At 40.9% G+C, this 13,841-nt stretch overlaps 1 pseudogene; it reads left to right on the top strand.

Annotated features, from left to right (window-relative positions):
• LOC117356546 overlaps window positions 1-13,841 on the top strand; it is a 106,869-nt pseudogene that overhangs the window by 70,466 nt on the left and 22,562 nt on the right.

Here is a 13,841-nt window from a genome sequence, read left to right as displayed (position 1 = left end):
TTAAATAATTAATATTCTATATTTAGATTTTGGTGTTGTGCCTTACAGTTCATTTAACATCTAGAATATAGAACTAGCTTTTCCAGCTTCAATATCTGAAGCATCTTCTTCCACCATTTTACAGGTCAGGTACAAGAAAATGCTATTTAAATCAATGTGTCTTCACAATGACCAGCTATGCAGAAGTCCAAAAGGGCTATTTCTGAAAAATACGATAACGGGAATGGTATTTTTTCAATACTGGTTTAGGTTGGGGCTAATTCAAACAGGTCTAGTTCCAATTTAACACATTATTCAGAGACATGGTATATAAAAGCCATGATCTTTTTGTTAGAATATATCACGCTTCCTACAACAGGTGCTTCTCTTCTTAAACCCATTGGTTAGCTTCTGCAACTTGTCACCAACAGATTCTTTTAAAAGACATGGGAGGTCCTTGCAGTAAACCCTGAGGCTTGGTTCTCTTTCTTTTAATAGCTCTTCTAATCACAACCAGTTCTGACACTGCCTGCACTGCAGAATGGTTCATTTTACTTAGAATGGCTGTTGCAATGTGACCCATGACATCTTTGGCAGCATGTCTTGATAACTAAAGATGCTATGTGCTATAAAATAATGTCACATTTTGGATTTCAAAGTCCTGTTAAACCCTTCCACTACAGCCACTTTAACATTGTTATTGGTCACAAAAGGATAAATCATTCTTTGTTTTAATAAATTTTTCTGAGACCTATTTAAAAATTATTTCCCCTTGTCTGTTTTTATTTTTTCAGGTGTACGACCTAGATTAAATATTGTTTCAAAGGCTTTGGCAACTTCATGACTGGTTTTTGTTTTTAAACTCATGACCCATGCATATTTTGACAGGATATCTATAGCCATTAAGATGTAGTTGTAACCGTTGTTATAAAGGTAGACATATTAACTAAATAACTAAATTTGCTTGCTTTTGTGCATCTCTGTTTGCCATGATTGTCTTGTTTCTTTTAAAATGAGCCCCTAGCAGGTCTGTGTAACTTATAAGCATCTTGGCCTACAACCCATCCAGTTACATCTTTTCTACTGATTGTTTTATTATGCTTTTTAGTAGCTTGAAGTAGAGGTTTTATGTTCACTGAAGCTCAGGGCAGGATTAATTCGTTGAGGTACCCTAGGTGCACAAGTCCACTGGGCCCCCTGCCCCCCACCCCCTATCCCACCCAAACCTGTCCCCACCATGCCCCGCCCCCTGTCCCGCCCCCATTTATTTACCCATTTTCTTATTTACTTCTTTATTTCCACTTATTTCTTTTATTTTAAAATTCAAAACAAACAACAAAGATTACCATACCAGTGCCAGTGTACAGTTTTCTTCTATGCAACCTACAAACATCTCTGAACAAATCTCCCTTTCCTTCCTAGAAGAAGTGATCTTCAGCTGGCAGGGTGTTTGGGAAGTCCACCAATTTATATTTTGCATTTGGGTAGGAGGCAAGGGGCATGGCAGGAAGAAAATTTAGTGCCCGTCATTTTATTGGACTAATACATTTCTCAATTAGCTTTCAGAGGTTAAAAGTCTCAGTGTGCATTTTTGGGGAGGCACTGAGAGCTGTGTTTCACAACCTTTTCAGCTCTGGGACAGGGATTCACTGGGGCAGTTAGGCCTAAGCGGGATCCTATCCCACAATATCTCTCTCTTAAACAGCTGTATCTGATATGGTAAAGCCTAGTAGAGCAGCAAGCAGGTGTCTGGAGTAACCATATCCTACTCTACCCACTACATTTATGGTGGAACGTGTGAGCCCACTAAAACCCTATATAAACCCTATAAAACACTAAAACTGCCATATAGGTGCCACCTCAAGCCATAAGAGCTATTGGGGTAGTAGGCAGGTGGGTATAATACATTTTGGGGGAGTTTTGGAGGACTCGTCATACATTATAAGGGGTTTATGGTGAGATATACACCTGGCACCCTTTAAGTGACATTCATAGCAGTGCCCTATAAGATGCCCACTTCTCTGCTGGTATACGTCTGTGTGGCCAGTGTAGTATAAATGGTGGTCTCTCCTAAGTTCAAATAGTTTGGATTTGAATGATTTCAAATTGGACGTTTTTGTGGTCGAAAATGGCCAACAAAGTTAGGTATCGGGAAATATGGTAGAGGCGCTGATAAAGGACCGCATCATTGATCACCTTGACGGACACAATCTGATGAGAACCAGCCAGCATGGCTTCAGCAAGGGGAGATCTTGCTTGACGAACTTGTTGCACTTCTTCGAGTGAGTAAACAGGCAGATAGACAAGGGCGAGCCAGTCGACATTGTATATCTGGATTTTAAGAAGGCATTTGACAAGGTCCCGCATGAACGACTACTACGAAAAATTGTGAACCATGGAATCGAGGGTGACATACTCATGTGGATAAAAAACTGGTTGGCGGATAGGAAACAGAGGGTGTGGGAAAATGGATAGTACTCGGACTGGAAAAGCGTCACAAGCGGAGTGCTGCAGGGTTCGGTGCTTGGACCCGTGCTCTTCAACATACCTGGAACGACATGGAAATTGGTACGACGAGCGAGGTGATTAACTATGGAATACCTTATCTCAACATATAAGAGAGGAAAATGTTTTGAGTCATTTTAAAAGTAACTTAAAGAGTTTTCTTTTTAAAGATGCTTTTAATCTTTAATTATGTTCAAAGTTTATTTTAGCTTTTCCTCAGTTTTCACTCTCCCCTCCCTAATGTTCTTTCCATTCATGTTCCCTTCTATATTCTAAAAAATTGAATTGTAGTTCTGCCCTTTCTTACCTTATATATCTATTAGTCTGTAAGTCCATCAGTCTAACCTATTATTTTAAAAATTAAATGGTATATTTAATCGCATGCCTATACTTTTTATTTATTTTTTTTTAGTTCAGTCATCTTTATTGAAAGTTTTATAATATACAAAACAATAGGGCAACAATGACCAATACACTAAGTAAATAGTAACAGAAGATATACATATTGTCTATCATTGCCACAGAAAGAAGCCAGGGTAGGAAACATCCTACCAAAACCATAAGCAACGAAACCAGGAAAACTGGCCAGACGTGTAAAATGCAGTATATTGGCAAAAGTAAAATAGATTAGCAATGTTATCGACAAGATGAGCAATGAGATCAGTGATAGATGAACAGAATCAGGTTCGCAATGGGCTGCAGGGGGACTTGTCGCCTTAAGTAGACTCAAGAAGGGTAAGCAGGGGTGTCCACATTTTCTTAAACCTACATAGGAAACCGCACCGTTCATCTGCTATTCTTTCATATTTAGCATATAGACACATTGTACTCCACTATTCATTATGAGACACATGGAAGGTGATATAGAGAGCTAAGTTTATTATACGGTATCCAATTACTACCATCATATAAGTGCCCCAATTTCCAGATACCCAAAGATTTCCAATTCTTCCAATTAATGAGATTGTGTTGTATTTGTATTCGAGGGTTGCACCAAATTGGAATATGTAGTGAATCGTGCCATTTATTAGTAAGCAATTTATCAATGTCCTTAAGAACAGTCACTGAAGCCTCCAAAACATGATCTTTTTGAGTCAAAAATCCAGAAGAAGATACAAAGGGTAATATATCTAGAGATGTCCATCCATATAGCTCTTTATCTAATTTAGTCCAAGTGGAGATAAGAAACGTTGAGGTATCGTTTAATAACCATCTAGAACATTGCCGAAGTAGAAAAGCATGGTGATAATCCAGGAAATTCGGAAAGTTGAGGCCTCCATCTTGTCTAGGTAACTTAAGTTTATGTAGTGCTATTCTAGGGACTTTATTATTCCAGAGGAATTTGGTCAAAAGTTGGTCAACACGTTTATAAAATGTTAATGGTAACAAAACGGGAAGCATACTGAGGGGATATAAAATCTTCGGTGCTATCACCATTTTGATTGACTCCATTCTTCCCCACCAAGATAAGTTCAATGAGCTCCATCGAGAAGTAAGGTAGTGATCACATGTATTATATCTTCCACTGCAAATTTTATCGTATCCTTAATAGTTGGGCCAAAATGTATCCCTAGATACTTAAGTTTTCCTTGCGACTACTGAAAGTTATATTCCGCTATTGAGTGTTGAAGCACAAAATTGTTAAGTGGCATCAATTCAGTTTTGGTGGCAATAAGCTTATACCCAGAATAGTGAGAATAAGAGTCAATGAGGTCTAGTAAATGAGGTAAAAAAGTAGGGTCAGTATATATCAATACATCGTCCACATAAGCAGAGAGCTTCAATTCCATAGTTCCTCTAGTAATACCGGCAATATCAGAAGAATGTCGTATAAAAAGAAGTAATGGTTCAAGTGCTAAATTAAAAAGTAAGGGCGATAGAGGACATCCCTGTCTCGTACCCCTAGTAGGGTGAAAAATATCAGAAGTTATAGCGTTTAACTTGAGTTATGTAGTGGGTTTAGTATATAAAACCTTGACCATGGAAATTAATTCTTCAGAAAAACCAAACCAAGCCATTGCGCTAAACATAAACTGCCACTCAACTCTATCAAACGCTTTTTCAGCATCAAGAGCGAGAGCTAAATATGGATGGGATGAGTGTTGCGCAATTTGGATGAGAGATGTGAACAATCTAGTATTATCACTCGCTAATCGCCCTGTCAGAAATCCGTTCTGCTCTTCACCAATCAACTTGAGAATACAACAAACAATGTGTCATTATTTGCAGTGGTATGATGTAGAGTATATGTAGCATTTCCCGGCATCAATCCATTACAAGTACATAGAGCACCTGACAAAATAGTGCAGATACTTATATAAGGAGAAGAGAATACAGTAACACACCAGGGCCTATGAGGACAGTCAGGATGATATAATACAATATAAGAAGTATAAGCAAAGGATAGCAATCCATTGTAAGCATAAGCATCACCAGGTAGATTATAGCAAGAAATCATATAGTGACAATAGCAGCAGTGTAATATAAAATAGTAGAAGTATACTTAAGACAGCAATCTAATAGAAGCAGACATATCCCTAGACATTTCATTGCAGCAAAGTAGATGGCACATAGAGAAGCAGTATAGCAATAGACCTTAAAAAGACAGAAGTGGTAATGCAATATAAAAAAAAGATATGAGAAACATGATACATCATTCATATTCAATCAAAATAACAAAGCAGGTAATGTGTATTGTAATAATGTGACCTACAATAGAAGAAGATATAGTAATGGAGATATTTAGAAGGCAGTGAGAAAAAGTAGAAAAACAACAAACCAGGCAATATTAACGGTACGGATAAGATATACATTAGAAGAATAAACTGAAGGCAACTATCTATGGTAACCAAATGAATCAACAGATATGGTATTGCAGAAATTGATATGGTATGGAAAAGGAGCGGAAAAATAACAAACCAGGTAATATTTTGTAGGTATGTGATATACAATAGAAGAATAAACTTAAGACATCTATCTATTGTAAACAAATGTGACAGCAAATAAAGTATTACAGAGTTTTACATAGTAGTGAGAAAGAGCAGAAAAATAAAAACCAGGCAATGTATTGTATTGATGTTATGCACAATAGAAGAATAAACTTAAGACATCTATCCATTGTGAGCAAATGTGACATCAGGTATGGCATTGCAGAGATTTACAAGGTAATGAGAAAGAGCAGAAAAATAACAAATCAGATAACATTGATCGCAATGAGGTGACAAATAATAGAAGAATAAACTAAAGGCATATATCCATTATAAACAAATGCATCAACAGGTAGGGTATTGCAGAGATTAATATGAGTCAGTGAGGGAGCAGAAAATTAACAAACCAGGTGATATAAATTGTAAATACGTGATACACAATAGAAGAATAAGCTTAAGACATCTATCTATTGTAATCAAATGTAATAGCAGGCATAACAGAATTTTAAATAGTAGTATAAAGAGCTGAAAATAATAAACCAGTCAATATGAATTATATTGATGTGATATACAATAAAAGAATAAACTTAAGACATCTATCTATTGTAAACTAATGCATCCACAGGTAGGGTGTTGCAGAGATTAGTAAGATACAGAGGAGGAGCAGAAAATTAACAAACCAAGTGATATAAATTGTAGACATGTGATACACTACAGAAGAATAAACTGAAGACATCTATCTATTGTGATTAAATATAACAGCAAGGAAGGCATAGCATAATTTTTATACCTTGGTATAAAGAGCAGAAAAATAATACCCCAAGCAATATGAATTGAATTGATGAGATATACATTATAAGAATAACTTAAGACATCCATCTATTGTGAGCAAGTGTAACATCAGGTAGGGCATTTCAGAGATCTGTATGGTAGTGAGAAAGAGCAGAAAAACAACAAATCTGGAAATATTAATCGGAATGATGTGATATACATTAGAAGAATAAACTTAAGTAGGGTATTGCAAAGATTGAAATGGTATAAAGAAGGAGCAGTGAATGAACCAAACATATACTATGAATTATAGGGATGTGATATACAATAGAAGAATAAACTTAAGACATCTATCTATTGTAAGCAAGTGTGATAACAATCGGGGTATTGCTGAAATAAATATGATAGCGAAGAAGAGCAGAAAATGACAAATCAGGTAACAATAATCATAGTGATGTGATATACAATAGAAGAATAAACTTAAGACATCTGTCTATTGGAGGTTAAGGTATTAGCAAGTAGGAAACTCATAGAGAGAGGTGATGATGGAGATATGCAGTAAACATAAGTAACTTGATGACCATTCAGTGATGTAATGTAAAATATGAAAAGTAATCTCAATGCATCGATTTAGTTGGAAGCAACCGTATGACTGATAATAAAAGGAATACTCGAAACACTTCTATCAAGGTTAAACATACAAGTCAGTAGTCATAGTAGTCATGGAGCAATGGAATATGAGAGTAAAACACGCCGTATACAGCAGGCCACATCAAGGTGATATTGAGCAAACAGGGAGTACTCAGAAGGGTGAGCAGCGCAGTTGTCCAGGCAGGAGATTTGAAGCACAGCAAATTTAAGATCTGTGTATATATAGCGGGTTCTCCCGATGTTGACAAACGCTGTGTAGAGTTAGCTCACATGGCGCTGAATTTTCGCGCCAGCCGCCACGTGTCTCATCTTCCTGAAGGCAGTGAAGGTGCCATGATGTCTGCCAAAACTTTGTCCCTGGAATGGTGCTCGAGATAGAGGATAGAACAGAAGCACAAAAAGTACTTCACAAACCAAGGCATAGTGTAAAAATGGTGAGAATAGAAGTCCACGTAATCATATCAACAAGGCCGGTGAAAAAGGAAGGTTGTCCAGTAAGTCATACCATAGAGTATTTCTGCAGAACCGGTGAGAATGAGCTAGTTGATAGTATCGAAAGTACATGGCATTAGCGAAATATAGCAAATCGCATGGCTTTCACACTACATCAATCGGTGAGGGTCGCATCTCCTCTATAAAGTCAGTGAGCGCGATGGGATCCGTGAAGTCTTTAGTACTATTATTTAGAGCAGTGTTTTTCAACCGCTGTTCCGCGGCACACTAGTGTGCCACGAGATGTTGCCTGGTGTGCCGTACGGTCAGGGCCGCCATCAGGGCAGTACCACCAGTCCTGCATTCAGGGGCCCGGAGCTGACAGGGGGCCCGGGCTCCCCCAGGGTCCAAGGCCACAGTCTAGGGAGAGGGGCGGTCCGCCCCACGTGGACAGGAGAGAGCTGGACGGGGGACCCGCGGAGTTCAATACATCTCGAGCCGCGAGGCTCGTCTTCTGTTCCTGCCTGCCCTGCAGCTAACATATAGCCGATCGCAAGCGTTCCCCGATGTCAGCGCTGACGTCGGAAGGAGGGCTTAAGCAAAGCCTGCCCTCCGACGTCAGCGCTGACGTCGGAGAATACTTCCGTTTAGCTATTTGTGCGTGGCAGGGCAGGCAGGAAGCAGAAGACAAGCCTCGCGGCTTGAGCTTCGTTTTGCTGAGAAAGTTGCAAAGATGGGCTGGGAGGCAAACACGGAACACAAAAGGGGGAGGGAGTGCGTTTTGGACACAAGGCATGAACTTGGGAGAGAGGAAGAGAGGGAAAGAGATGCTGAGGTGGGGGAGGGAATGGGTTTTTGGACACAGAAGGCATGGACTTGGGAGAGAGGAAGGGAGGGAAAGAGATGCTGAGGTGGGGGAGGGAATGCGTTTTTGGACACAGAAGAAATGGACTTGGGAGAGAGGAAGGGAGGGAAAGAGATGCTGAGGTGGGGGAGGGAATGAGTGTTTGGACACAGAAGGCATGGACTTTGGAGAGAGGAAGGGAAGGAAAGAGATGGTTGTGTACACGGGGAATAGAAGAAAGGAGAATTTTTGGTCATAGGGAGGGAGTGAGGTACAGATAGTGGCATACCAGGGTGGGGGGGGCGGTCTGCCCCACCCCGGGTTTACGTCCCAAGGGGGTGCACAGCTGGCCACCCTCCAGTGTTGTCCCTAGGCCGGCAAACTGCGGCTCTTTAGCCACTTGAGTGCCACCACCGCCATCGGGAACAGGCCGGCGCCAAGTTCTCCCTGCTTTTCCCTGTGGGGCCGGCCAACTCTCGCCACTCGCGTCAATTCTGACGTCGGAGAGGACGTTCTGGGCCAGCCAATCGCTGCCTGGCTGGCCTAGAACGTCCTCTCCGATGTTAGAATTGACGACGGGTGGCGAGAGTTGGTCGGCCCCACGGGGAAGAGAAGCAGGGAGAACTTGGCGCCGGCCTATTCCCGATGGCGGCGGTGGCACTCAAGTGAATTACTTTATATATAGTCAATATAGGCACAGAGTTAAATTTTTTAACATTTTCTAATGGTGGTGTGCCTCGTGATTTTTTTCATGAAACAAGTGTGCCTTTGCCCAAAAAAGGTTGAAAAACACTGATTTAGAGTTACCCGCATTCGCGCCGGGTACATCATACCATATTTGGCATTAAGTTCCTTTAACTTGGGACGATATGCTAACATTTGTTTGCGAAGCTGAGCGGTTCTTTTGCTCAGATCAGGCACGAATAGGACATTATATCCATCAAGCTTTAAAGGAGATTTCACCTTCGCGCGTGCCATGATTTCAGGTATTTGGCTGAACCGAAGCAGCCAAAGTACAATCGAGCGTGGATATCGAGCATTTGTGAGCATATGTGAAGGAACTCTGTGAGCGCGGTCGATCTCCAACGGTTTGTCGAACTGCATATCTAGAATCTTTGGAATGAAGGTTTCCAGGTATTTAATCATATTAGTGGATTCAGTTCCTTCCGGGATCCCTAATATTCTCAGATTATTTCAGCGGGATCTTAAATTCGCTTCTTCCAATTCCCGTTCAAGTTGAGGAATCTTTTTGACTTGTAATTGCAAGTCTTTAATGTGTGTCTGCTGAGTAGCTTGTTTATCTTCTACTGGTTGTAGCCTTTGCTGGAACTGTGCTACTTCTTCCCTCATGTCGGCTATATCGGATTTAATCTCCGTGATATCAATCTGAACATCTGCTAGCATAGAGCGTAGTGTCTTAAGCGCAGCCAATATGGCCTGTGGGCTGTCGTCTTCTTTGCTTTCATCCGACGGCTTTTTAGGAGACGGTGGGTCAGGCTTGTGCCGTTTGCCTACTTTCGAAGAAGCCATGTCGTTACAGGAGTAAGTAGATGTTTTAACCTCTCAAAAAAAGAGTTTTGAAGAAGCGATTATATTGATTTGGTAATTGTGCAGCCGGAGCTCTGCAGTTATGCTGCCATCTCCTATCTGGCTTGCTAGCGCCCCCTCCCCCCCCTATACTTTTTATTAAAGTTGTATTTCGCTTAGTAAAGTAAATAAGCGATTCATCAAACCAAAATAAAACTTGAAACTTGAAATTTGCAGACAATACGAAGCTATTCAGAGTAGTGAAGACGCAGAAGGATTGCGAAGATCTGCAGCAGGACATAAACACGCTCGAGAAATGGGCCGCAACATGGCAAATGAGGTTTAACATGGATAAGTGTAAGGTGATGCATGTTGGTAACAAAAATCTTATATACAAATACAGGATGTCCGGGGCGGTACGTGGAGAGACCCCCCAGGAAAGAGACTTGGGAGTACTGATTGACAAGTTGCAATGTGCAGCGGCAGCGAAGAGGACGAACAGAATGCTAGGAATGATTAAGAAGGGGATCACAAACAGATCGGAGAAGGTTCTGTACTGGGCCATGGTACCCCCTCACCTGGAATACTGCGTCCAGCACTGGTCGCCGTACATGAAGAAGGACACAGTACTACTCAAAAGGGTCCAGAGAAGAGCAACTAAAATGGTTAAGGAGCTGGAGGAGTTGCCGTACAACGAGAGATTAGTGAAACTGGGCCTCTTCTCCCTCGAAAAGAGGAGATTGAGAGGGAACATGATAGAAACATTCAAGATACTGAAGGGAATAAACTTAGTAGATAAAGACAGGTTGTTCACCCTCTCCAAGGTAGGGAGAACGAGAGGTCACTCTCTAAAGTTAAAAGGGGATAGATTCCGTATAAACGTAAGGAAGTTCTTCTTCACCCAGAGAGTGGTGGAAAACTGGAACGCTCTTCCGGAGGTTGTTATAGAGGAAAACACCCTCCAAGGATTCAAGACAAGGTTGGACAAGTTCCTGCTGAACCGGAACGTACGCAGGTAGGGTTGATCTCAGTTAAGGCTCTGGTCTTTGACCTGAGGGCTGCCGCGGGAGCGGAATGCTGGGCACGATGGACCACTGGTCTGACCCAGCAGTAGCAATTCTTATTTTCTTATCCTAAGGTTGGATGTCCTGATGGCCAAGATGTCTAAATAGGCTATTAAAAAAAAAAAGATGGACGTCCAGCAGTTTAAAAATGGATGTTTCCAGCATCCATGTTTTAGATACACTTCTCAGGATATCCAAATTGGACAGACATAAAAATTGCCCTCTCTGTCTTTATAATGGGGGTAACATTTTTATGTTCTCTGTTTTATTAGACTTCTTCTAATAATGACTATATACGCCAGTAGCAGTTACTTGCATGTCTGGGTCAGACATGTTTCTACTGACATCATCAGAAAGTGCATTTCTGGGGGAGGGGGGGCCTTTTCTGCTGACATCATCAGAAAGCAGAGGGGTGGCATAGACTTGGAGCATTACTGTGGGAAAAGGCAGAGGGTGTAATTTGCATGGAGCTCTCACCATTCATTCCTGATGGAGGGGTGCGGGGTGGGCATGATGTGGGCGATGGGTGATGTGTGGGCATGGAATGGGTGTGGTCATTGGTGGGTGTGGTCTAATCCAGAAGTGAATGCTGATTGGCTGAGCCTTACCTCAGCTTTCAATTAGTTTGATAGATGGTGCACCCATTATACTACTGAAATACCATGAGAATGACATGAAAAAAAGCACTATGATAGACATTAAAGTAAAAATCAGTAAAAATCAGGGGCTATCAACCCAGTCCTTGGGATATACATAGCCAGTCAAGTTTCAATATATCTACCAAGAATATACATGAAATAAATTTGTATACATTATCTCTATCTATTCAAATATATAAACAAGGAAACATGATGACAGATAAAGGCCAAATGGTCCATCTAGTCTGCCCATCCGCAGTAACCATTATATGCATATTCATGATGGATTTCCTGAAAACTTGATTGGCTAGGTGTGTTCCAATTACTGGGTTGAGAATCCCTAGTTTACAAAAATGAAAAATGACAGTTTCAAAAAACCAAAAGTATTTTTACAAGACTAGAAAATGTACAGTATTGCCATTCATTAAATGAATTAGTAATTGCAAATGAAGACATTGAACTGGTGGTAGTATCTAATATTATAGGGATCTAGAGATTTACATAGGTATGTGTGTTAACCACCTTTAATAAAGTATGTATCCAATTTCAACCTCAGTGCCTATAAAAAGGAGATCATTAGGGAAAAAAGAGATCATTAGGGAAACAGGAATATCTAGTCCAGGGGTTGGCAACTTTTTTACAGCAAAGAGCCAATTTATCCAAAATGTTTGAACCAAGATTTACAAAGAGCCTCATGGTGTAGCTTCTCTCCCCTCCAACCAACAGGTCTCTACATCTCTCATCCCTCCCTCCCCCTACCCATAGCCAAGGTTCTCTCACCTCTCCAGGCCCCAACCCTTTAATTTCCCTCTCGATCCCACAATTCTGCCCCCCTCCCCCTCCGGGCCTACTAATGTACCTGGTGGTCCAGCGGGAGTCTTTGTGCCAGGAGTTGGCGGCCCTCTTGCTCCTGCCTTCTCACAGCTGCCTTCTGAAATAGCTTTTATGATCTCTTGTGGCAGCTCACAGTACTACAAGAGATCATGGCAGCTATTTTAGAAGGCAACAATGAGGAGGCAGGAGCGAGAGGGCCTCACTCCTGCCACAAAGAGCCCAGCTGGACCACCAGGTACCTCAGTAGGCCCAAAGGGTGAATCGTTGGGTTGGGAGGGAGATTAAAGGGTCAGGGCCTGGAGAGCCACAGCCACATGCAAGAACAGCCACATGTTGCTGACTCCTGACCTAGTCCTACGTCCCAAAGGAAACATATTGAGAAGAAGGGCCAAGATGCATAGGGTTATCAGATTTTATAAGAGTAAAATCCTAACACGTGGCCTTGAACCCAGAGACAACATGGGCAGCTGAAAATAGAGTTCATCCTTACCCTCCCTAACCTGGACCAGTAGGGCTTACAGGGGATGGGTAGTTGATCTTTGGGAAAGAGAGAGAAGTTTGTGGAGGAAAGATCTTTTAGTGGGTTTCAAGGGGTGAAGCAAGGAAACTTGTACAGGAGTTTGTTTATATTTATTAGGACTTATACCGCCTTTCAAAACAAGAATCAAAATGGTGGACAAAATTTATAAAACAATAAAAACAGAAAGGAACTACAGTAATCTGTTGTTCTGACATGATGAGGGTGTGTGGGTTGTTTTTTTTTACAAGAGGCCATTTAACTTGAATAGCAGGCACTTGTATGTTGTAGAAAGATTTACGGTCCACTAATCAGTTACATAAACAAATAAGTGCCTGTTAGTTTCTAGGGAAGACCATAATATCTCATCCAGGTTCAACTTTCTTTGCCTATTTACACGACATAAGACCAAGGCTAATGAGAAATACTTTTATTATGAAAATAGAAAAATATAATTCACAAGCCAGCAGCAATATCTAAATATTGTTCACAAAATATCTTATTACATATATGAAACTCAGTACATAATTATTACAACACACTTGCTAGATAAATAAGTAAAACTAATTCTTACACACACTAAACAATTCCTTATAATAACAATTCCTGATTAGCAGCAATCTATTACAGTTATCACCAAGAGTAGCTTTACAAGCCTTATCCTATATCACAATAGGATACTTTATCTAACCCCAGCTGATAAGATAATAAGTTCCTTATCTCACCATTCAATTAGGCCTTAGCACTGAATCAGGTGAAATGGAAGACGTCTCCTCAGTTTAGCAGATATAGAAATCCTTCTGTTACAGGAACAAGTGTTCGTCAGCCACTGGTGCAGCTATAATTTAGGTTGGCAGCAAAGATTTCCTTAATGTGATGGAATCTAGATCTGTTTAAAGTCCGATTCACTCTCTCTCAGGCAGAGAGTCACACGAGGTAACTGTTCAGGTCTTAATTATTTTAAAGAGGTGTGTGGAGAATACCTGTGATGAGATGCGAGTTCACCACATCCGAACACAGACTAAATTATAATTAGCACCTTTTCACTTGGATCTCGTCAGATGACCTCTTCGGACCAATCCAGAAACAGAACTTAGATGAATAGCCTTTCTGTATAAAGTCTCATACAGGCTGGGAGACACAGGCGCCTTC

The sequence above is a fragment of the Geotrypetes seraphini genome, chromosome 3 (assembly GCF_902459505.1).
Source record: "Geotrypetes seraphini chromosome 3, aGeoSer1.1, whole genome shotgun sequence".
NCBI lineage: Eukaryota > Metazoa > Chordata > Amphibia > Gymnophiona > Dermophiidae > Geotrypetes > Geotrypetes seraphini.
The sequence above is the reverse complement of the archived record's forward strand: the minus strand, read 5'-3'. Positions and strand labels throughout refer to the sequence as shown.